We start from the raw sequence: 25,741 nt of genomic DNA on the forward strand, positions 1-25,741 counted from the left end.
CTTTCAGCCCCGGCTGGCATGGCGCCAAAGGCCGTCCATGCCACACAGTGGAGCGCCAACCACTCCGGCGCGGGCCTAGCCCCTCAAGGTGAGGGCTTGGCCCCTAAAGGTGCAGAGACGTCCGCACCTTTGCGGTGGCCCGACGCCGGAGTGGTTTCCGCCATTCCATCACGCCGGGACCCCCCGCTCCGCCGGGTAGGGGAGAATCCCGCCACTGGTGTTGAAACAACTACTATGGAATAGTGTTTGGCTTCTTTTACTTCATTAATGAATTGGTTTCTGAGCTGCCCCACTATTATAGTGACGAAGTCGGTGTAGATTCTGTTCGCTAAGAAATTGGTCCTCCCTCAGCCAGAATATTGATAATTTTCAAATGCTCTTTGAAAAGCTCATCAACACCACTGAGATATTCAAGGCAAACTAAAAAAATTATCTCTTTGAGTTGACACTGATGACTCATCGTGTCCTCTTAGCGGAAATCCCAAAGAGAAACACTCCTTTTCAAACTGAGCCGCTAACGTAGAATCAATTCTTCCACCTTTAAACAAACGCACACATTGCTCTGATATGAGCTTTGGAAGTTTCATGATCAGCAATACCTCTTCCAGTTAGAGTACCCTCAGGCAGTATATGGAGAGTCCTATTCGGGAAAGGGCAAAACTTGACGTACTCTTGGGAAATAGGGCCGGGCAAGTGACTGAGGTGACGGTGGGGGACCACTTTGGGGCCAGTGACCATAGTTCTATTAATTTTTAAATGGTTTTGGAAAGGGGCAAAACTGGTCCACAGGTACAAGTTCTAAATTGGGGCAATGCGACTTTTGATGGAATTAGACAGGAGCTTGCAAGGGTTGATTGGAATAGCTTGTTTGAGTGCAAAGGTGCCTCCGGCAAGTGGGAGGCCTTTAAAGGTGAAATATCTAGAGTTCAGGGTCTATATGTTCCTGTTAGGATGAAGGGCAAGGCTGGCAGGAGTAGGAAACCCTGGATGACAAGACATATTGAGGTTTTGGCCAGGAAAAAGACGGAGGCATGGCTCAGGTACAAGGGACTCCCTGGAGGCGTACAAGGGATACAGGAGTATACTCAAGAAGGAAATTAGGAGGGCAAAAAGGGGGCAGGAGGTAGCTTTGGCTGAGAGGATTAAGGTGAATCCAAAGTGACTCTTGAAGTATCATAAAGAAAAAAGAATAACTAGAGAGAGAATAGGACCCCACAAGGACCAAAGTGGACACATATGGGTGGAATCGCAGGAGATGGGGAAGGTTCTCAATGAATATTTCTCCTCTGTGTTTACCGTGGAGAAAGACATGAAGACTTGGGAACCTGGGAAGGTTAGTGGCAAAATATTGGGACAGTTCGCATTGCAGTAGTGGAGGTGATGGACGTATTAAAATGTATGAAGGTGGATAAATCACCTGGCCCTGACCAGGTATATACAGGAACACAGCGTAAGGCTAGAGAAGAAATTGTGGGATCCCTGGCTGAGATATTTGCATCATCGTTAGCCACGGGTGAGGTACCAGAAGACTGGAGGGTAGCAAATGTTGTGCCCTTATTTAAGAAAAACCTGGGAATTATACACCAGTAAGCCTAATATCTATGGTGGGTAAGTTACCAGAGAATATTCTGAGGGAAATGAAATGAAATTAAATGAAAATCGCTTATTGTCATAAGTAGGCTTCAAATGAAGTTACTGTGAAAAGCCCCTAGTCGCCACATTCCGGCGCCTGTTCGGAGATAAGATATACAGGCATTTGGAAAGACAGAGTTTGATTAGGAACAGTCAGCATGGCTTTGTGCATGGGAGATCATGCCTTACAAATTTGTTAGATTTCTTTGATGAAGTGACCAGGAAGGTTGATGAGGGCAGTGCAGTAGACATAGTCTATAAGACCGTAAGACCATAAGACATAGGAGCAGAATTAGGCCACTCGGCCCATCGGGTCTGCTCTGCCATTCAATCATGGCTGATATTTTCTCATCCCAATTCTTCTGCCTTCTCCCCATAACCCCTGATATCCTTATTAATCAAGAATCTATCTATCTCTGTCTTAAAGACATTATATGGACTTTAGTAAGGCCTTTGATGAAGTTCCACATGTAGGCTGCTCTGGAAGGTTAGATCACATTGAATCCGTGGAGAAATGGCAAATTGGATATACAATTGGCTTGATAGTCGGAAGCAGAAGGTAATGGTGGAAGGATGCTTGTCGGACTGGAGGCCTGTGTCTAGTGGTGTGCCTCAGGGGTCAGTGCTGGGCCCATTGCTGTTTGTTATCTATATCAATGATTTGGATGAGAATGTACAAGGCATGATCAGTAAGTTTACAGATGACACTAAAATAGGTGGTATTGTAGACAGTGTGAGGAAGGTTATCAGAAATTGCAGCAGGATCTTGATCAGCTGGGGAATAAACATCGGGCCTTCAGTTTCACCACAGCTCCAGTCACTCTGCCTAATGCATGCAGGTATAATAAAAGAAAGACAGAAGTACATTTATACAGCACCTTTCACAATGTCTCAAATCACGTTCCAGCCAATTAAGTACTTTTGAGTTGTAGTCACTGGTATAATATAGGCAGGCTCGAAGGGCCGAATGGCCTACTCCTGCTCATAATTTGCATGTTTGTATGTCATCCTGGGATGGATGAGGTGAACTCAGCTAGATGACCTTTGGCATCCATAATTATCTTGTGAATAGAGTGTGGAATCATGACTGGAATTCTGCTTATTTTCTGGCCAATGAAAGCGTATTGTGAACGGGCTTTGTTGGGTGGGACTATCAGGGCAGAAGTAATGGAGTGATAGTGAATCAGTAACCTGATGTACACTGTACATGATTCTAAAGAAGCGTTTCCATTGTTAGTAATCTTGTTCTTTTGTCTTCCTGACTATTGTCCAATTTTATCTTTTTAACATTAAAAAAAAAATATTGTTGTGTTGCACAGTAGATATTGGAAATATCTTGTAGGACGAAGCAGCAGAGTCTTCAGACTTGCTGATCAAGAAAACAGACTCATTTGTGAATCATTTAGTCCTTGCCTTCTGACCTGTTAAAAGCCGTATCGCACAGAGACACCCGAGGGTTCTAACGCTTCTCACCAACAGTGAAGACCTATGGTTGTTCAATCATTCCACTTTGTTACTCAGGAGTCATTTGATCTTTCTATCCTGTGACATTACTGATAAAATAGAATCGCACTATATTCCTTGTAGGAAATAATTATATTGAAAATCATGCACCCAGCAGAAGAAATTTGTTTTCACCACCTACAGAATGGAAAAGATTTTGCCCAATATATCTGGATTTCAAGTAATTGATCTTACGCAAATATGCATTTACTGTCATGTGTCTATAGAGTGCAATGTGCAGAACATGTTATTGAGGGACAGAGGCAGTCACTGATATCAGTGATATCATCTGCACAGAGTTATAAATAACTAATGGGATATTTTTCTGTCAAACTAACGATATTGCACAATGCTACTGAAGTCACATTTGTACTTTCTGGTTTGCTTAATAATCATGGGATCTCCTGCAGGACACATGCAATAACACTGCATTATATTGTTGCTGCTCTTAATATTAATGACCCATGCTGATGCATATATATATCAGATGATATTTGTAACCAGATGCCAACAATGGGTGTTATCATTTTAGAAGGACCTTTCTTTGATTGTTTGATGAACCTTGAAAGGAAAAAAACTAATGTGCATGGTTGAGGGGGTGGTGGATGGGGATGGGTGGGGTGGGATGGGGTTAGGTGGTTATGGAGGAATAAGGAGCTCGGCAACAGGTAAAGTACCAGGGCCCATGATTTCTCTTCCTGGCCCTGTAGTGTTGGTGAGGGATAGTCCTCAGTTGATGAATCATAGATTAATAATAGATTAAGCATAGAATCATAGAATTTACAGTGCAGAAGGTGGCTATTTGGCCCATCGATTCTGCACCGCCCCTTGGAAAGAGCCCCTACTTAAGCCCACGCCTCCAGCCTATCCCTGTACCCCACCTAACCTTTTGGACACTAAAGGGCAATTTAACATGGCCAATCCACCTAACCTGCACATCTTTGGGCTGTGGGAGGAAACCAGAGCACTATGCGGACACCCATGCAGACACGGGAAGGACGTGCAAACTCCACACAGACGGTCATCCAAAGCCGGAATTGAACCCGGTCTCCTGGAGCTGTGAGGCAGCAGTGCTAACCACTGTGCCACCATGCCACCAGAAAATGAAGACACATATCAGTAATTGGTATGGAGGGTTGACGGGTGGCACGGTAGCACAGTGGTTAGCACTGTAGCTTCATAGAACCAGGGACTCGAGTTCTATTCCCGACTTGGGTCACTGTCTGTGCGGCGTCTGCACGTTCTCCCCGCTGGGTTTCCTTTGGATGCTCCGGTTTCCTCCCACAAGTCTCGAAAGACGTGCAGTTAGGTGAATTGGACATTCTGAATTCTCCCTCTGTGTACCCGAACAGGTGCCGGAATGTGGCGACTAGGGGATTTTCCCAGTAACCTCATTGCAGTGTTAATGTAAGCCTACTTGTGACACTAATAAAGATTATTATTATATTTATCATCAGAACAAATGCGGCAGAGGCAGAGAATCTGGAAGATTGAAATGTAGGTGTGAAAAAATGTAGCCAAGGTAGCTGTGGTAATTAGTGGTCTTATAGTGAATATAAGTCTATCCCCAGAAATGAAGGTGGAGTAGTTGAGGAAGGAAAGGGAAGAATCGGCGATCAGCCGTTGGTGGAAATTGGAAGCCGAGTTGATGACATTTTCCAGTTCAGAGCAAGAACAGGAAAGAGCATCATTACACTCACTACTGGATCTGAAAAAGAGGGGCCTGTAAAAGACTGGAACAAAAAATGTTCCGTATGTCCCACAAAGACAGGCATAGCTCATGCCTAGGCGGTACCTATTTCAATCTTCGGGATCACTCACTAACAAGTATGATTGTCCACCTAAGAAACTCTGTGTCACTGGTCATGGGTCCTTGCATGACTGATGAGCCACATCCCCGACTGCACACTTGGCAGGTGTGTGTTTGTCTTTGGACTCAAGGTCGCTGGTATTCCTTTCTCAAGCTCCTATTCTGGATCTCCTCTTGCCTTCGGGTGATCTCAAAGAATTGTGTCCCTTCAATCAGGAAGTTCCTCCAAATAGTTCTCATCTGTGAAAGGGTCTCCCAGGCATTGATGTCTATGCTGCATTTCTTGAGGTAATCCTTCAGGCTGCCTTTAAAATACTTCCTTTGTTCTCCTCTTGTTTGAGAGTCTTCCTTGAGCCGGGTGAAGAAGATTTACTTTGGCAGTCGGGACTCTGGCATCCAAAGCATATGACCAACACAATGGAGTTGGTTTAGGATGATCATGGCCTCGATACTGGTGCTCTTGGCGTCTTCAAGGACACCGATGTTAGTTCACCTGTCCACCCAGCTGATGCCAAGAATCCATCTCAGACAGCATTGATGGTACCTCTCCAGGGCCTAGAGGTGGGGTCTATACATATTCCACGTTTCTGAGCCATATAAAAGAGCTGGGAAGGTGAATGCATTGCACACAAAGATGTTGGTATCAACATGGAAGTCATGGCCATCAAAGACTCTAATCTTTAGGAATGAGAAGGCAGTGCTCACGGATTGGATACGATGTTGGATCGCCGCATCGATGTCAGCCTTAGATGCGAGGTGGCTCCCCAGCTAGGGGAAATCGTCCACATTTGGGAGAGGTTCTCCATTGATCTTGCAGGAGGGAGAGACTGAATCTTGCTCTGGGACGGTTTGGTAAAGGACTTAAGTCTTCTTGAGGTTTAGGCCGAGATCTATTCTTCAATATACTTCTGCGAAGTCATCAAGCACGATTTGGAGATTCTTTTCTGAGAGCGTGGACATGGCATACTGAAGTTCCACGAGCAATGTCAGTGTCTTTTTCCTCTTGAATTTCAACGGGTTAAGGTTGAAGGGTTTCCCCTCCATCCTGCAGACCAGTGTTTTTCAAACATTTTTGCCCGGGACCCATTTTTGCCAACCGGCCGACCCTTGCGACCCGCTCCGGCCGACCCTTGCGACCCGCTCCGGCCGAACCTTGCGACCCACTCCGGCCGACCCTTGCGACCCAAGCCGGATGACCTTTTCAACACACCATTTTCACTTACCTTTAATGTGACAGATGAGCCCGCTTGGTACTCATGATGTCACTTGCTTTGTTATTCAATGCTACATTTCTGATAATGACTTCCACTGATGATTTGCATCCACTGCATCTGTTGAAAAAAATTAAAAGTTTTGTCCTCAAACTTGCCATGTTTAGTCTTCAAATATCTTTGAAATTTTGAGGGTTTTAAACTTTCATTTGCCGGTGCTTCCCTGCATATAACACACATGAACTTTGAATCCTGATTTGCAGTCGCACAATTAATAACCCACATCTCAAGTAATCATCTTTTTGCTGCTTTGTTCCTGTTTTCAGCTTCTTCTTCATGGGTTGTTTACCAAAGGCCCTGGAGTTCACACCAGCACTGCTGGCAGCTGCAAAATGGAGGAAGCTCTCTTTTGCCCAGAACACGTGACATCAGCGCACGGGGCACGTGACCCGCTCTCTGCCGCCCCTCTTGGTGGGAGGACTGCATCATTTTCTGAATAAAACTGACTCTAGACAGCGCGCTGATGTCAGGAAGAGGCGGTCCACCCCGCTGGGCTCTGGGCCTGCGCACTGGTTGATCCGACACGCATGCGCGGGATGGCCGGCAATCTCAAAAGTCCATCGCGCCTGCATTTTTAAAGGCTGGTCACGGCAGTCGGGCATTTCTCTCGTGATCGGAAACGCCGCGACTGAGCGCCGCGATCCTCCCAAAACATCCACCAGAAAGCTTGTTCTTAACAAGGTGAAGGATGGTGGTGATGAAGATGGAGAAAAGGGTGGAGTCGATGATACATTCCTGCTTGACTTCAGCCTTAACCTCAAAGGTTTCTGTCTTACTTCCGTTGGTAAAGACTGTTGCCGACATCTTGTCGTGGTGGAGTTGGAGGATGTTGATGTATTTCATGAACCCATATCAATACCATTTACTTGGAGGAAGTGATTGAAGTTAAAGGAGCTATTCAATGCGAGGACAAGTTCAGCCAGAGCCCCCTCCCCACCAGTCTCCAGACTGTAGTCGAAAGGGCTCTGAACCATGCCCAACCCACCTTCCAGCACATGCTTTTATCCCATCCATTTTACTCTATCCTGAACAATCCATGACCTGAGTACCAAAGACTCATCAAGAACAGAAAGGCGGCAAGGCCAGCTGGAAGGAGCACTCTTCCAACTTCTTTAACAGAGACTCCCTCATGGTGAGACCACACCTGGAGTACTGTGTGCAGTGTTGGTCTCCTTATCTAAGAAAGAACATACTTGCCATAGAGAGAGTGCAGCGAGGGTTCATCAGACTGATTCCTGGGATGGCAGGATTGTTGTATGAGGAGAGGTTGAGTTCACTGGACTGTATTCATTAAAATTTAGAAGAATGAGAGGGAGTCTAATTTAATTCTGATAGGGATGGACAGTCTGGATCCAGGGAGGTTGTTTCCTCCCACTGGGGGGGTCTAGAATGAGGTGTCACGGTCTCAGGATATCGGGTAGGCCATTTTGGACTGAGATGAATGAAATGAAATGAAATGAGGAGAAATCTCTTCACTCGTTGGCATTGAGATAGAGGATCAACCCTGATAGGCAGGGCACAGTCGGAGGGTCGAATGACCTACTCCTGTCCCTAGTTTCTATGCCTTCAAAGCGAGTGTCCTCGACTCCATCCCACAGCATGCTACCCCCCACCATCTCAGCACAAACCCAACCGGGAATCCAGCACAAGTTTCAAGGATACAAAGAAATAACATTTATTTACAATAACATATATATATACACAACAGCAGCAACCTCGCTTGCTGCTTACTGCTTCCTGCTGGTTCCAAACTGGCCAGCTTTATTTATACAGGGAGTCTGCTAATGATTTCTCCGCCCCCCTCATTGGGGAAGCACATACTCCCACAAGATTATTTGATTGTCATTAGTCCCCAGCCAAAGGTAAGTAGGCAGGTTATAACATCCCTCCCCCCACAAAATCCAAGGAATCCACCGAAGACCCTGGCGAAGGAGAGCGTCGGACTCGTTTTGCCACAGGCCGGACACCATTTGCACGAGGCGCTGGATCGGGCGGCGTGTAACGAGACGGAGACCGGTGCTTCCGTGATGAACGGCGTAACGATTGTACATCCACGGCCCGTGGGCCCGAGGATTCCCCCTCTGATGCGTCCTGTGTCTCCATCTCGGAGTCAGAGTCTGCTGCCTCTGTCATCTCAGCGTCTCTATCTCCGCGCGGTTCTGTAACGACCTGCGCAGGCTTTGAGTGAGGCACCAGAGGAAGATTGTGAGGACTACCTTCCCTTGTCTCTGATCTCTGTGGCTGTAGCAATGAGCTCCGTGGGCGGGGAATCTTTGGAAGGGATAGTCTTCTGGACCGAACGTGGTCTACATGTTTGCGCTGGAGACGACCCTGGACTTGCACCTGGTAAGATATAGGGCCCGTTTGGCGAAAGATTACGCCAGGGACCCACTGGGCACCACCAGCAAAATTGCGAATGAACACTGGGTCACCGGGCGCAAACTGCCGAATCGGCCGATGCCGAGAAAAACCCTGCCCCTGCCGTTCTTGTGTGCGGCATACTTTTGCGCCAATGTCCGGGAAAACCATACTAAGGCAGGTGTGAAGTCTCCGGCCCATTAGGAGTTCTGCGGGAGCTACCCCAGTCACCGCATGGGGGGGTGGTCCTATACGAAAACAAAAAGCGAGCCAGTCTCGTGTCCATTGACCCGGAAGACTGCTTCTTTAGGCCTCGTTTGAATGTCTGCACTGCGCACTCTGCCAACCCATTTGAAGCCGGGTAGTAAGGGGCAGTGTGGATATGGCGTATGCCATTCATCTTCATGAACCTCGTAAACTCCTCACTGGTGAATGGAGTGCTGTTATCCGTGACCAGCACCTCGGGGAGGCCATGTGTACTAAAAGACAAACGTATCTTCTCAATTGTTGCGCAGGACGTTGTGCCGAGCATCTTATGCACCTCTAGCCATTTAGACTGGGCATCGATTAATAAAAGGAACATGGATCCTTGAAAGGGCCGGCGAAATCCGCATGCAAGCGCGCCCAAGGCCGCCCTGGCCATTCCCAGTGCTGTAGGGGCGCAGCCGGTGGAAGCTTCTGATGCTCCTGACAAATGGAGCAGTTTTGAGCCACCTTCTCAATGTCGGCGTCGAGGCCTGGCCACCAAACATAGCTCCGGGTCAACATTTTCATTTTGGTCACACCTGGATGCCCATTGTGCAAGTCTCTTAGTATCAGCTCCTGGCCTTTTTCCGGGACAATCACACGCGTCCCCCACAAGAGGATGCCGTCATCCACGCTGAATTCTGACAGCTTGGAGGAAAATGCCCGCAACTCGCCTGGGAGCTGTCTATGCTGCCCACCATACAGGACTATGTGTCGAACCTTTGACAGGACTGGCTCCGTCTGGGTCCACTCACGGATCTGTGATGCCGTGACAGGCAAGGTATCCATAAAATTTAGGGTTGCAACCACCTCACCGGTCGTGGGGTCGACATGGGGCCGGTCGATAAAGGCAATCGGCTCAGTGCGTCGGCATTCGCTATCTGGGTTCCTGGTTTGTGCTCCAGAGAATACTCGTATGCAGCGAGCAACAAAGCCCAGAGCTGGATCCGTGCGGGAGCAATGGGCGGTATTGGCTTATCCTCTCTGAAAAGTCCCAGCAGGGGCTTATGATCAGTCACGATAGTGAAGTGGCGGCCATACACGTACTGGTGGAAACGTTTCACCGCAAAGACCACCGCCAGGCCCTCCTTCTCGATCTGCGCGTACTTTTTTTCTGCTGCAGTCAATGTGCGGGAGGCGAAAGCTATCGGCCGCTCGGCCCGTTCTCCATCTTGTGGGACAGGACGGCCCCAATACCATACGGGGATGCATCACATGTGACGAGCAAAGGCTTTCCAGGATCATAGTGGGTTAGTAACCCAGAGGACGACAATTGTTGTTTTACCCGCCGGAAAGCAGTTTCTTGCGGCTGACCCCAAACCCAGGTGTGATTTTTCTTTCGCAGAAGATGCAATGGGGCCAGCGTAGTTGCCAGATTGGGGAGGAACTTCCCGTAACAGTTTACGAGGCCAAGAAAAGGACAAAGATGCAAAGTGTCAGTCGGGGCGGGGGCCTGTTGAATCTCTGCGACGGGGTGCTCGATAACCCAGGTAGACTACTTCCTTCGCCTGAAAGACGCACTTTGTGTGACGTAAACGGACTCCAGCCTCCGAAAAAGACAGCCTCCAGATTTTCCAAATGTTCCTGCTCCGACGTCCCTGTGATCAAAACGTCATCTAAGTGGACAGCGACACGCGGTAAACCTCTCAAAATGCCCTCCATAACACGTTGAAAAATAGCGCAGGCAGAGGATACTCCAAAGGGCAAACGTGTATATTCATACAGGCCCCGGTGTGTATCAATCGTTACATATGGTCGGGAGGCAGGTTCCAGCTCCAACTGTAGGTAGGCGTGACTCATATCTAATTTTGTGAATGAGAGTCCACCTGCAAGCTTTGCATAGAGATCCTCTATGCGACGTATTGGATATCGGTCGAGTCGGGAAGCCGTATTCACTGTAAGTTTATAGTCGCCGCACAAGCGAACTGTGGCATCTGGCTTCATTACAGTTACAATTGATGCTGCCCAGTCAGCGAAACGGACGGGCCTGATAATACCCAAAGTTTCCAAACGAGTGAGCTCCCCTTCTACCTTCTCGAGCAAGGCGTAAGGCACCGGGTGTGCCCGGAAGTAGCGCGGCGTGGCTCCTGGTTCGACTTGGATACGGGCTACGGCCCCTTTTATTTTCCCTAAACCGGGCTGGAATACATCTGGGTATCGTCCTAGCACCTCAGTCAACCCTCCAGAAACTGTTTGGAGGATGTGCTGTCACTGCAACCACAAATGGCACAACCAGTCCCGACCCAACAGGCTGGGCACATGGCCGCGCACCACGATAAGTGGGAAACGCCCCTCCTGGCGTCCATAAACAACAGGGGTCATCGTAGTTCCTGCAATGTCCAGTGGTTCCCCCGTGTAGGTGGCCAACCTGGCCTGCGTGTCGGTTAATGTAAGGGTCGGTATACCCTGCTTGATGCGGTCGAATATCCTCTGGGCGATCACGGAGACCGCTGCGCCAGTGTCCAACTCCATCTCAAGCGGGTGACCATTGACCCGTACTGTCACCTTAATGGTTGCCACACGGGGAGCTGCCACACAATGCAGCTGCAGGCAGTCGTCCTCCGTCTCCACATCTTCAGGAGTAGTCGCCCCCAGGACCGGCGTCCGCGACGGGGTCGGCGCCTACAAGTCTGACACGGACATGGCTCCTCATCCATTGGTTCTGGAGAAGGCTCCCTTCGGGGAGCAATGTCCGACGGCCACTGGCGTCGATCCGGACGTCGTCTCGCCCAAGGTACCGCAGGAGTGCGGGGGGACATTTTCAGACGGAAGGGGTTGCGCCCCAAGGCATGCACTTCCATTCCCTGTATCTCCTGCACTCCTCGTTCTGCACTCTCTCAGGACAATACTATTTGAATGGCCTGTTGAAAAGTCAATGTTGGCTGAGCTAACAACTTTCTCTGGGTGGCCGCATTGTTAATACCGCAAACCAAACGGTCGCGTAACATTTCTGACAAGGTCTCACCATAGTCACAGTACTTCGCAATCCTGCGTAGCCTGGATAGAAAGTCGGCAAGGGATTCTCCTGGGGTCCTCTCAGCGGTATTAAACCGGTAACGCTGGACTATCGTGGACGGGGTTGGGTTAAAATGTTGCCCCACTAAATTCACAAGTTCATCAAATGTTTTGGTGTCCGGCGCAGCTGGGTATGTAAGGCTCCTAATCACCCCAAACGTATGCGGCCCGCAGGCGGTGAGCAATATGACCACCTGGCGCTCGTTTTCAGTGATATTGTTTGCCCGGAAATAGTAACGCATCCGTTGTGCATACTGCTTCCAGCTTTCCAGCGCAGCATCAAAAACATCCAAACATCCACACAGAGGCATGGTGTAATAGAAAACAACTTCCAACCTGTATCCAACAAAAATCCAGGGAGGTGGCTTCAGCAGTGTAGACAGCTAGTCACTTTAACCCTCGTCGCCAGTTTTGTGAGGGCCACAAAGAATCCAGCACGAGTTTCAAGGATACAAAGAAATAACATTTATTTACAATAACATATATATACACAACAGCAGCAACCTCGCTTGCTGCTTACTCCTTCCTGCTGGTTCCAAACTGGCCAGCTTTATTTATACAGGGAGTCCGCTAATGATTTCTCCGCCCCACTCATTGGGGAAGCTCATACTCCCACAGGATTGTGGGATTGTCATTAGTCCCCAGCCAATGGTAAGCAGGCAGGTTATAACACTTATACTCTGTGTTACTGTTTTAAATGTGTAGCCCTCTTTGAAGAATACATTTTGCACTAATTGTTCAAAACTTCATTCGCTTTTATCACATATCTATGAATGATAGACTGAACATTTTGTGAACCATATTTTCTAGAACAATCTGAAGGTAAGCAAGCAGGTGCAGCAGGCGGAAAAGAAGGCAAATGGTATGTTGGCCGTCATAGTGAGTGGATTCGAGGACAGGAGCAGGGATGTTTTGTTTGGAGTGGGAGGGTAAAGATCCAGTTGTCGTGGCCCACATTGGTACCAACGACATAGGTAGAACAAGGACAGAGGTTCTGCTAAGCGGGTATGAACAGCTAAGAGCGAAATTAAAAAGCAGAACCAAAAAGTTAATAGTCTCATGAATACTACCTGAGCCACGAGCTAATTGACACAGGATCAATGAGATTAAGGGGGTAAATGCGTGGCTCAAAGATTGGTGTGGGAGAAATGAGTTTGAATTTATGGGACATTGGCACCAGTACTGGGGAAGAGGGGACCTGTTCCGAAGGGTCGGTCTTCATCTGAATCATGCTGGGACCAGGGTCCCAGTGAATCGGGTAACTAGGGCTGTAGATAGGGCTTTAAACTAAATGGCGGGGTGTTGGGGGGGGAGGCGGGTTCAGTTGTAGGGAAACTAGAAAACCCAATTTAAAGGAAGAGGTAAGAGTGCAGGTTAGCAATGTGGTGGATGGTTACCAGAAAATAAAAGTGAGGGACAGAACAGGTGAATGTCTTTGTGCAACAAGGAGTTATAGAAGAGCAGGAAAATCTAACATTAAAACAAATTTAAAAGCTTTGTATCTAAATGCAAGAAGCATTTGTAACAAACTTAATGAGCTAATGGCTCAAATAGAAACAAAAGGTCATGACTTGGTGGGGATTACTGAAACGTGGTTTCAGGGAGACCAGGTCTGGGAGTTGAATATCCAAGGGTACGCAGTATTTCGGAAAGATAAGGTGAAAGGATTTGGTGTAAACAAAGGAAATTACATAGGCTTGAGGACAGATTTGTCAGGAAGGCTAAAAGGTGGGAAAGCTGATGAGCAGTCGTAGTTGTTTAAGGAGATATTCAATTCCTCACAACTAAAATATATCCCAGTGAGGAAGAAAGATGGTAAGAGGGGTAAAAAACATCCATGGCTAAACCAGGAGGTTAAGGACATTACAAAGACAAAAACTAAGTTATATCATATTGCAAAGGCCAGTGGCAGGATGGACGATTGGGAAACATTCAAACATAAACCCAGGGATGCTAAGAAAGTAATAAAAAGAGCTAAGGTAAATTACAAAAAAAAAACCAGCACAGAATATCAAAAAGGATAGCAAAAGCTTCTACAGGTAATTAAAAGGGAAGAGAGTCGCTAAGGTGAATGTTGACCCCTTGGAAGATGAAACTGGTGAGTTAATAGTGGGGAACACAGAAACGGCAGAGATGCTAAATCAATACTTTGCCTCAGTTTTCATGGTGGAGGACGTCAGTATCATTCCTATAGGAACGGGCAATTCAGAGGTAATAGAAAGGGTGGAACTTGGAACAATCAGTATCAATTGGGAAACAGTACTCAACAAACTCTTGGGATTGAGGGCAGACAAGTCCCCAGAGCCTGATGGCCTACATACTAGGGTGTTAAAGGAAGTGGGAGGAGAGATAGTGGATCAATTGGTTATAATATTCCAAAATTCCGTGGACATGGGAAAGGCTTCAGTGGATTGGAAAAATGCTAAACGCCCTTATTCAAAAAGGGAGGGAGGCAGAATGTGCGAAATTGCAGGTCAGTTAGTTTAACATCTGTTGGGAAATTGTTAGAACCAGTTATCAAAGATGTAATATCAGGACATTTGGAAAGGCAAAGCGCTATCCATCAGAGTCAGTATGGTTTTATGAAGGGCAAATCATGTTTGATTAATTTGCTAGAGTTCTTCAAAGATGTAACAGCAAAGTGGATAAGGATGATCCGGTAGATGTAGTATAACTGGACTTCAGGAAGGCGTTTGATAAGGTGCCGCACAGAAGGTTAATTCACAAGGTGAGATCACATGGGATTAGGGGTAAATTATTAGGTTGGATAGAAGACTGGCTGACGGACAGGAGACAGTTGGGATTATCATAAAATTTACAGTGCAGAAGGAGGCCATTTGGCCCATCGAGTCTGCACCGGCTCTTGGAAAGAGCACCCTACCCAAGGTCAACACTTCCATCCTATCCCCATAACCCAGTAACCCCACCCAACACTAAGGGCAATTTTGGACACTAAGGGCAATTTATCATGGCCAATCCACCTAACCTGCACATCTTTGGACTGTGGGAGGAAACCGGAGCACCCGGAGGAAACCCACGCACACACAGGGAGAATGTGCAGACTCCGCACAGACAGTGACCCAAGCCAGAATCGAACCTGGGACCCTGGAGCTGTGAAGCAATTGTGCTATCCACAATGCTACCGAGCTGCCCCGTGCTGGGATAAATTGGTCTTTATCTGGATGGCAAGATGTAACTAGTGGGGTGCCACAGGATTTGGTCCTTGGGCCCCAGCTATTTACAATCTATATTACTGACCTGGATACAATTTATATTACTGACCTGGGTACAGGGATAGAAGGTTCTATAGCCAAAATCGCAGATGACACAAAAATAGGTGGGACAGTAAGTTATAATGAGGAAATAAAAACCCTTACAAATGGATGTATATAGGTTAGGAGAGTAGGCCAAAATGTGGTAGATGGATTTTAATGCAGATAACTGTGACGTCATACATTTTGGTTGAAAAAATGGAAAGGCAACTTATTATCTAAATGGGGAGAGACTTTGGGTGCTCTGATGCTGAGGGACCTGGGCACCCTCGTACATGAGTCACAGAAAACTAGCATGTAGGTGAAGCAGGTAACAAGGAAAGCAAATGGAATGTTGGCATTTCGAGCAAAAGGAATTGAATATAAAGGTGAGGAAGTGTTGTTGCAATTATACAAGCTTTGGTGAGACAGCACCTGGAATATTGTGCACAGTTTTGGTCCCCTTATTTGAGGAAAGATGTTGTGGCATTGGAGTCGGTTCAGAGGAGGTTCACTAGGTTGATTCCAGTGATGAGGGGTTTGTCGTATGAGGAGAGATTGAACAGTTTAGTCCTATGCTCTGTAGAGTATTGAAGAACGAGGGGAGATAAAATTGAGGTATGCAAGATTCTAAAAGGTATGGATAAAGTAGACATGGAGCAGATGTATATTCTTGTGGGGAATTCTAAAACGAGAGGTCATAATCTTAGAATAAGAGGTAGCAAATTTAAAACAGATTTGAGGAGAAACTATTTCTCCCAAAGGATTGTGAATCTGTGTAATTCGCTATCCCAGATTGCAGTGGATGCGGAGTCAGCGAGTAAATTTAAGGAGGAGTTAGACAGATTTTTAATTGATAATGGGTTGAAGGGTTATGGAGAACGGGTAGGACGGTGGAGTTGAGGCCAGGACGGGATCAGCCCTGATCACATTGAGGATGTTTAGGCTCGGGAGGCTAAATTGCCCACTCCTGCTCCTAGGTCATGTGTTCTAGGGAGGAGATGCTCTGGCTGATTTTGCAATCCAACTCTTGGTCTGTAGTATTGTAGGTAACAGATTAGAAACATATCAGCCGTGATGGAACGGTGGAGCAGACTTGATGGGCTAAATGGCCTAATTCTGCTCCTATATCTTATGAACTTATAAAGGCTAACATATAATTTGCTTTTCTAACTTTCGGTGATTTGTGTGCAAAGACACGCAGCTCCCACTGAATACCAACATTCTCCCGGCTCTCAACATGTATTTGTTTTTCTATATTTTCTTCAGTAATGCATAACTTCATGTTTCTGCAAGTTATATTCAATCTTCCATGTTCTTACCACTTACTTAACCGATCTGCATCCTTTGTAGTCTCTTGCATCCTCCACATATTTAACTTTCCCACCTATTTTTGTATCTCAGCAATCTGGGATACATTCCATTCGGTCCCCTGATCTAGTGATTGTAGATTGCTGAGACTTGAGAACTGATCTTTGCGATAACTCCCTATTTACAAGCTGACTATGACCCATTTTATTCTACTCTTGATTTTCTATCCACATTAACCACTCCTCAATCCTAATACTAAGTTCCGTGAAAAATAAAGACTTGCATTTATATAGTACTTTTCATGACAACTTGATGTCTCAAAATGCTTTACAGCCAATTAAACACTTTTGAAATGTAATCACTGTAGTTCGGTAGGAAACATGGCGGCCATTTCGGAATCAGCAATTTCCATAAACAGTAATGTGATAATGACCAGACGATCTGCTGGCTGAGGGTTAAATATTTACCAGGAGACCAGAGAGAACTCCCCGTTATTCTTTAAACATTGCCGTGGAATCTTTTATATCGACCTGAGTAGGTATACAGGGCCTCGGTTCTCATTAGAAAGAAAGCAGGCCATAACTTCCTCGGTGTCTGTCTCGCCCGATCTTCCTGACTCAGGCCGAGAGCAACTCAAGCAGAAAGGCAGGTCCTTGGCTCCAGCGGCGAAGTGTAAAAGGAGCAGAGCAAAAGAGGCCACACCCCTTTTTTACGGCACTGGCTGCCATAAAGCAGGTGTGTTTAAGAGTCCTACTGATAAGGAGAAGGTAAATCTCTAAGGTAAGTGAGTGGGATGTAGGGGCGGGGTTTGGACATCGGTAGGGGAGGATCCAATACAGGATCCAGTTGTGGAGTTTCACATGGGGGTGGGGGGTTTCGGATATCAGAGAGAGTTGGGCATCAGGGTGTGGGGAGTTGGACATCATGGGGATGGGGAGTGGATATCAGTGAGGTGGCGGATTCGGACATAGGGGAGATGGGCATCTGGACATTATTAATAATAATAATAATAATCGCTTATTGTCACAAGTAGGCTTCAATGAAGTTACTGTGAAAAGCCCCTCGTCGCCACATTCCGATGCCTGTTCGGGAAGGCTGGTACGGGAATTGAACCCGCGCTGCTGCCTTGTTCTGCATTACAAGCCAACTATTTAGCCCGGTGTGTTAAACCAGCCCCATAAGACTCACACATAAGTGAGAAGGACGAGGGGAACCTAGCAGCCGCACAGCGTAACCTCAGGGGTTGGACTCCTCCTCGTAGTTCCTTGTAGGCCTGGTCTCCCACCACCGTAGCAGAAGCTCTTGTGTTAACCTCTGTACTCAACGGTCACCCGTTGTCCATAAGGACCATTTATTTGGGAGCCGCCTTGTTCAACTTAACCATGTTTAACTTATAAATCTCAGATTCTCCCTCAGAATCTTTCTCGACTTTATGCACTGGAGTCAGTGTGTGCTTTTAAAAAAAATCTGTGTGCGCCCTGTCTGGCTCGGCACTCTGCTTGCATGTGGCCCTTCCTGTTACAATTGAATGAAACAAAGTTTTCGCAATGGTATTTATCAAGAGGGTGATCTCCCCCACATCTGTAACACTCATCAGAATTCCTGGACTAATTGCCATTATTTTTCTTTTTCTTTCGTCCATGATCCTGCTCTTGGGATCTCTGTTCAGTCTCCTCGAGCCTGTCATTCGGTGTCCTCGCCCAGTAGCCATTCCTCAAAAGAGTTTTTTCATCTCACCACCTGCATGCACTGTAGCTTGGAGGCGTCCATTTTGGCACATTCGGTGGCTTTAGCTATCTTTAAAACTTTATCCAGGGATATTTCTGTTTCTTCTCATAATTTCCAAAATATTTTTTTTTTTCAAAAATATTTTATTGAAAATTTTTGGTCAACCATCACAGTACATTGTGTATCCTTTACACAATAATATAACAGTATAAATAACAATGACCTGTTTTATAAACAAAGAATAAATAATATATAACAAAAACGAAAACTAAAACTAAATGGCAACTGCTTTGTCTCAGATAAACACTCTCCAAAAATATGATTTAACAGTCCAATATACAATTATTTATAGCAACGATGTATACATATTATACATATATATTAACAACCCTGAGAGTCCTTCTGGTTCCTCCCCCGCCCCCCCCCCCCACCCCCACCCCCACCACCCCTGGGCTGCTGCTGCCTTCTTCTTTTCCATTCCCTCTATCTTTCTGTGAGGTATTCGACGAACGGTTGCCACCGCCTGGTGAACCCTTGAGCCGATCCCCTTAGGACGAACTTAATCCGTTCCAGCTTTATAAACCCTGCCATGTCATTTATCCAGGTCTCCACCCCCGGGGGCTTGGCTTCCTTCCACATCAACAGTATCCTGCGCTGGGCTACTAGGGACGCAAAGGCCAAAACATCGGCCTCTCTCGCCTCCTGCACTCCCGGCTCTTGTGCAACCCCAAATATAGCCAACCCCCAGCTTGGTTCGACCTGGACCCCCACTACTTTCGAAAGCACCTTTGTCACCCCCACCCAGAACCCCTGTAGTGCCGGACATGACCAGAACATGTGGGTGTGATTCGCTGGGCTTCTCGAGCATCTCGCACACCTATCCTCTACCCAAAAAAATTTACTGATCCGTGCTCCAGTCATATGCGCCCTGTGTACCACCTTAAATTGAATCAGGCTTAGCCTGGCACACGAGGACGATGAGTTTACCCTACTTAGGGCATCCGCCCACAGCCCCTCCTCAATCTCCTCCCCCAGCTCTTCTTCCCATTTCCCTTTCAGCTCATCTACCATAATCTCCCCCTCGTCCCTCATTTCCCTATATATATCTGACACCTTACCGTCCCCCACCCATGTCTTTGAGATCACTCTGTCCTGCACCTCATGCGTCGGGAGCTGTGGGAATTCCCTCACCTGTTGCCTCGCAAAAGCTCTCAGTTGCATATACCGGAATGCATTCCCTTGGGGCAACCCATATTTCTCGGTCAGCGCTCCCAGACTTGCGAACTTCCCATCCACAAACAGATCTTTCAGTTGCGTTACTCCTGCTCTTTGCCATATTCCAAATCCCCCGTCCATTCTCCCCGGGGCACACCTATGGTTATTTCTTATCGGGGACCCCACCAAGGCTCCCGTCTTTCCCCTATGCCATCCCACTGTCCCCAAATTTTCAAAGTCGCCACCACCACCGCGCTTGTGGTGTATTTCTTCGGTGAGAACGGCAATGGGGCCGTCACCATAGCTTGTAGGCTAGTCCCCCTACAGGACGCCCTCTCCAATCTCTTCCACGCCGCTCCCTCCTCTTCTCCCATCCACTTACTCACCATTGAGATATTGGCGGCCCAGTAGTACTCACTTAGGCTCGGTAGTGCCAGCCCCCCCTATTCCTACTACGCTGTAAAAATCCCTTCCTCACTCTCGGGGTCTTCCCGGCCCACACAAAACTCATGATACTCTTTTCGATCCTTTTGAAAAAAGCCTTCGTGATCACCACCGGGAGGCACTGAAACACAAAGAGGAATCTCGGGAGGACTACCATTTTAACCGCCTGCACCCTCCCTGCCAGTGACAGGGATACCATGTCCCATCTCTTGAAGTCCTCCTCCATTTGTTCCACCAATCGCGTTAAATTTAACCTATGCAATGTACCCCAATTCTTGGCTATCTGGATCCCCAAGTAACGAAAGTCCCTTGTTACCTTCCTCAGCGGAAAGTCCTCTATTTCTCTGCTCTGCTCCCCTGGATGCACCACAAACAACTCACTTTTCCCCATGTTCAGTTTATATCCTGAGAATTCTCCAAACTCCCGAAGTGTCCGCATTATCTCTGGCATCCCCTCCGCCGGGTCCGCTACATATAACAACAAATCATCCGCAGATAGAGATACCCGGTGTTCTTCTCCTCCTCTAAGTACTCCCCTCCACTTCTTGGAACCCCTCAATGCTATTGCCAGGGGCTCAATCGCCAGTGCAAACAATAATGGGGACAGAGGGCATCCCTGCCTTGTCCCTCTATGGAGCCGAAAGTATGCAGATCCCCGTCCATTCGTGACCACACTCGCCACTGGGGCCCTATACAACAGCTGCACCCATCCAACATACTCATCTCCAAAACCAAATCTCCTCAGCACCTCCCACAGATAATCCCACTCCACTCTATCAAATGCTTTCTCGGCATCCATCGCCACCACTATCTCCGCTTCCCCCTCTGGTGGGGGCATCATCATTACCCCTAGCAGCCTCCGTATATTCGTATTCAGCTGTCTCCCCTTCACAAACCCAGTTTGGTCCTCATGGACCACCCTCGGGACACAATCCTCTATCCTCATTGCCATTACCTTGGCCAGAATCTTAGCGTCTACATTTAGGAGGGAAATAGGTCTATAGGACCCGCATTGCAGCGGGTCCTTTTCCTTCTTTAGGAGAAGCGATATCGTTGCCTCAGACATAGTCGGGGGCAGCTGTCCCCTTTCCTTTGCCTCATTAAAGGTCCTCATCAGTAGCGGGACGAGCAAGTCCACATATTTCCTGTAAAATTCAACTGGGAATCCATCTGGTCCCGGAGCCTTCCCCGCCTGCATGCTCCTAATTCATTTCACTACTTCCTCTATTTCAATCTGTGCTCCCAGTCCCACCCTTTCCTGCTCCTCCGCCTTGGGAAATTCCAGCCGGTCCAGAAAGCCCATCATTCTCTCCCTCCCATCCGGGGGTTGAGCTTCGTATAATTTTTTATAAAATGCCTTGAACACTCCATTCACTCCCTCCGCTCCCCGCTCCATCTCTCCTTCCTCATCCCTCACTCCCCCTATTTCCCTCGCTGCTCCCCTTTTCCTCAATTGGTGGGCCAGCAACCTGCTCGCCTTCTCCCCATATTCGTACTGTACACCCTGTGCCTTCCTCCACTGTGCCTCTGCAGTACCCGTTGTCAGCAAGTCAAATTCTACGTGTAGCCTTTGCCTTTCCCTGTACAGTCCCTCCTCCGGTGCCTCCGCATATTGCCTATCCACCCTCAGAAGTTCTTGCAGCAACCGCTCCCGTTCCCTACTCTCCTGCTTTCCTTTATGTGCCCTTATTGATATCAGCTCCCCTCTAACCACTGCCTTCAGCGCCTCCCAGACCACTCCCACCTGGACCTCCCCATTATCATTGAGTTCCAAGTACTTTTCAATGTACCCCCTCACCCTTAGACACACCCTCTCATCTGCCATTAGTCCCATCTCCATTCTCCAGGGTGGGCGCCCTTCTGTTTCCTCCCCTATCTCCAAGTCCACCCAATGTGGAGCGTGATCCGAAATGGCTATAGCCGTATACTCCGTTCCCCTCACCTTCGGGATCAACGCCCTTCCCAAAACAAAAAAGTCTATTCGCGAATAGACTTTGTGGAGAAAAACGAAAACTCCTTACTCCTAGGTCTGCTAAATCTCCACGGGTCTACTCCTCCCATCTGCTCCATAAAATCTTTAAGCACTTTGGCTGCTGCCGGCCTCCTTCCAGTCCTGGACCTCGACCTGTCCAGCCCTGGTTCCAACACCGTATTGAAATCTCCCCCCATTACCAACTTTCCCACCTCTAGGTCCGGGATGCGCCCTAGCATACGCCTCATAAAATTGGCATCATCCCAGTTCGGGGCATATACGTTTACCAAAACCACCGTCTCCCCCTGTAGTTTGCCACTCACCATCACGTATCTGCCCCCGCTATCCGCCACTATAGTCTTTGCCTCAAACATTACCCGCTTCCCCACCAATATAGCCACCCCCCTGTTTTTCGCATCTAGCCCCGAATGAAACACCTGCCCCACCCAACCTTTGCGTAGTCTCACCTGGTCTATCAGTTTCAAGTGCGTTTCCTGTAACATAACCACGTCTGCCTTAAGTTTCTTAAGGTGTGCGAGTACCCGTGCCCTCTTTATCGGCCCGTTCAGCCCTCTCACGTTCCACGTGATCAGCCGGGTTGGGGGGGCTTTTTACCCCCCTTGTCGATTAGCCATCCCCTTTTTCCAGCTCCTCACCCGGTTCCCACGCAGCTGTGTCCCCCCCAGGCGGTGCCCCCCCGCCCATCCCACCCCATGCCAGCTCCCCCCTCTCCCCAGCAGCAGCAGCCCAATAATTCCCCCTTCCCACCCCCCCCCCCCCCCGCTAGATCCCCCACTAGCGTAGTTACACCCCCCATGTTGCTCCCAGAAGTCAGCAAACTCTGGCCGACCTCGGCTTCCCCCCGTGACCTCGGCTCGCACCGTGCGACGCCCCCTCCTTCCTGCTTCCCTATTCCCACCCTGATTATCATAGCGCGGGAACCGAGCCCGCGCTTCCCCCTTGGCCCCGCCCCCAATGGCCAACGCCCCATCTCCTCCACCTCCTTTCCTCCCCCCATCACCACCTGTGGAAGAGAGAAAAGTTACCACATCGCAGGATTAATAACATAAAACTCCTCTTTCCCCCCTTTTTACCCCCCTCTTCGTCCCCCATACTCGCCCCACCACTTTGTTTCAAACGTTCTTTTTTTAATAACCCGCTCATTCCAATTTTTCTTCCACGATAAAAGTCCCGCCTCATCCGCCGTCTCAAAGTAGTAGTGCCTCCCTTGATATGTGACCCACAGTCTTGCCGGCTGCAGCATTCCGAATTTTATCTTCTTTTTGTGAAGCACCGCCTTGGCCCGATTAAAGCTCGCCCTCCTTCTCGCCACCTCCGCACTCCAGTCTTGGTATACGCGGATCACCGCGTTCTCCCACTTACTGCTCCGAGTTTTCTTTGCCCATCTAAGGACCATCTCTCTATCCTTAAAACGGAGGAATCTCACCACTATGGCTCTAGGAATTTCTCCTGCTCTCGGTCCTCGCGCCATCACTCGATATGCTCCCTCCACCTCCAGCGGACCCGCCGGGGCCTCCGCTCCCATTAACGAGTGCAGCATCGTGCTCACATATGCCCCGACGTCCGCTCCCTCCGCACCTTCAGGAAGACCAAGAATCCTTAGGTTGTTCCTCCTCGCGTTGTTCTCCAGCGCCTCCAGCCTTTCCACACATCGTTTATGGTGTGCCTCGTGCATCTCCGTCTTCACCACCAGGCCCTGTATGTCGTCCTCATTCTCGGCAGCCTTTGCCTTCACGACCCGAAGCTCCCGCTCCTGGGTCTTTTGCTCCTCCTTTAGCCCTTCGATCGCCTGTAATATCGGGGCCAACAGCTCCTTCTTCATTTCCTTTTTGAGTTCTTCCACGCAGCGTTTCAAAAACTCGTGTTGTTCAGGGCCCCATATTAAACTGCTACCTTCCGACGCCATCTTGGTTTTTGCTTGCCTTCCTTGCCGCTGCTCTAAAGGATCCACCGCAATCCGGCCACCTTCCTCTCCTTTTTCCATCCGTATCCAGGGGGGATTCCCTTCTGGTTCACCGCACAGTACTTTTAGCCGTTAAAATTGCCGTTGGGGCTCTTATTAAGAGCCCAAAAGTCCGTTTCACCGGGAGCTGCCGAAACGTGCGACTCAGCTGGTCATCGCCGCACCCGGAAGTCCATTTCCACAATATTTATAAACATCCAGGAGGTAAGTGCTTTCACAACTTCTTTTTATCAGCAGAAAGCACTTAACTGGGTTGGATGTAGTAAGGACCTGTCAATCATTGTTAGATGTTCGTAAACATTGAGACATAATCCAGACACCTGGCTGTCTGGAAGCTATTACTCTGTCGGTTACAGCCTACTAAAACCTATTTCTCTTTGAAAGTGAATAGAAGCCACTCAGATCAAAGGATCTGAGGGGGTTTGGATTGAATTTGTTGATTGTCAGGTGTACCGAGGTGCAATGTAAAGTAGTTTTCTTCGAGCAGCTGAAACAGATCATTAAGTACATGAAAAGAAAAAGAAAAGAAAAGAAAATACATAATAGGGCAACGCAAGGTACACAATGTAAATACATAGACAAGGTTTAAAGGCTTTCTATGAAGCAACAGCCGCTGCTTTAAAGACCTGTCTGAGGCAGTGGGTATAAGGGATTGGAAAGTGAAAAAGCGATGATTTTCACTGTTTCTGCCTGGACTGCTCTTTAGCTTCCAGGCAGGGGTGATTCATTTGGGGTCTATGATATGGGAGGGCCTGTGATGAGGGGTCTCAGTTATGGGGGGAGGGGGGTATTGGATTAAACAATTATAGAGGAGGGTCCTTTAAAATATGAGCTAAAATGATTCTCGAAAATTACTGAATTTGTAGAAATATGAGTAAGTTATAATTGGGCAGCACGGTAGCCTTGTGGATAGCACAATTGCTTCACAGCTCCAGGTTCGATTCCGGCTTGGGTCACTGTCTGTGCGGAGTCTGCACATCCTCCCCGTGTGTGCGTGGGTTTCCTCCGGGTGCTCCGGTTTCCTCCCACAGTCCAAAGATGTGCGGGTTAGGTGGATTGGCCATGATAAATTGCCCTTATGTCCAAAATTGCCCTTAGTGTTGGGTGGGGTTACTGGGTTATGGGGATAGGGTGGCGGTGTTGACCTTGGGTAGGGTGCTCTTTCCAAGAGCCAGTGCAGACTTGATGGGCCGAATGGCCTCCTTCTGCACTGTAAATTCTATGAAAAATTCTATGATTTGAATACTGTCCATGACTGTCTCAAATGTTAAGAATAATGTAATACAAGTTCGGATATGATATGAAAGTACATTTGACAAGCTTGAAACAATATCGTAGCTGAGACCAGATATGATGTAGGGAGTTTGAACGTGGGACAAAAGTCGTGGGACAGTTATTTAATCAATTTGGAGTAATTGATGAATGTCTAATTAACCAATCGCCTGTTAAGTGACTGACACTTTCCTGAATGAATCAAGGGGATCTCAGCTGACAATTAGAACCAATGAAACTAAGTAAGGGGCTAAACCCAGATAAGGATCCCCTTAAGAATGTGATCCGTTTAACTGGTCAGCAGAGAAATTATAGCCACTGGAGAATCCTTGGAGCATTGGTAAAAATGACTTTTAAAGGCCTTGTTGAAATGACTTTTAATTTTGTGAATCTGAACTCACTTTTATCTTGAAGTTTTTTGCTTTCACCTGTTGGTGTCTTAAGGAAATTTTGAGAGGCACAGGAAAAAGCATTTTCCAGTTAATTTTGTGTAAATGTACCAAAATGTGTTCTTGAAAAAATAAACATTTCTTTACATTCATTCAACCAGACTGAGACCTTGGGCGGGATTCACCGCAATCGGCAAATTGGCCCGTAGCCGGCGCCAAGAACGGCGTGAACCACTCTGGCATCGGGCCAACCGGAAGTTGTGGAATTCTCCGCACTTCCGGGGACTAGGCCGGCGCCGGATGATTGGCGTCGCGCTAGCCGACGCTGAAGGGACTTCAT

This window comes from Scyliorhinus torazame, chromosome 8, assembly GCF_047496885.1.
Source record: "Scyliorhinus torazame isolate Kashiwa2021f chromosome 8, sScyTor2.1, whole genome shotgun sequence".
NCBI classification, from domain to species: domain Eukaryota; kingdom Metazoa; phylum Chordata; class Chondrichthyes; order Carcharhiniformes; family Scyliorhinidae; genus Scyliorhinus; species Scyliorhinus torazame.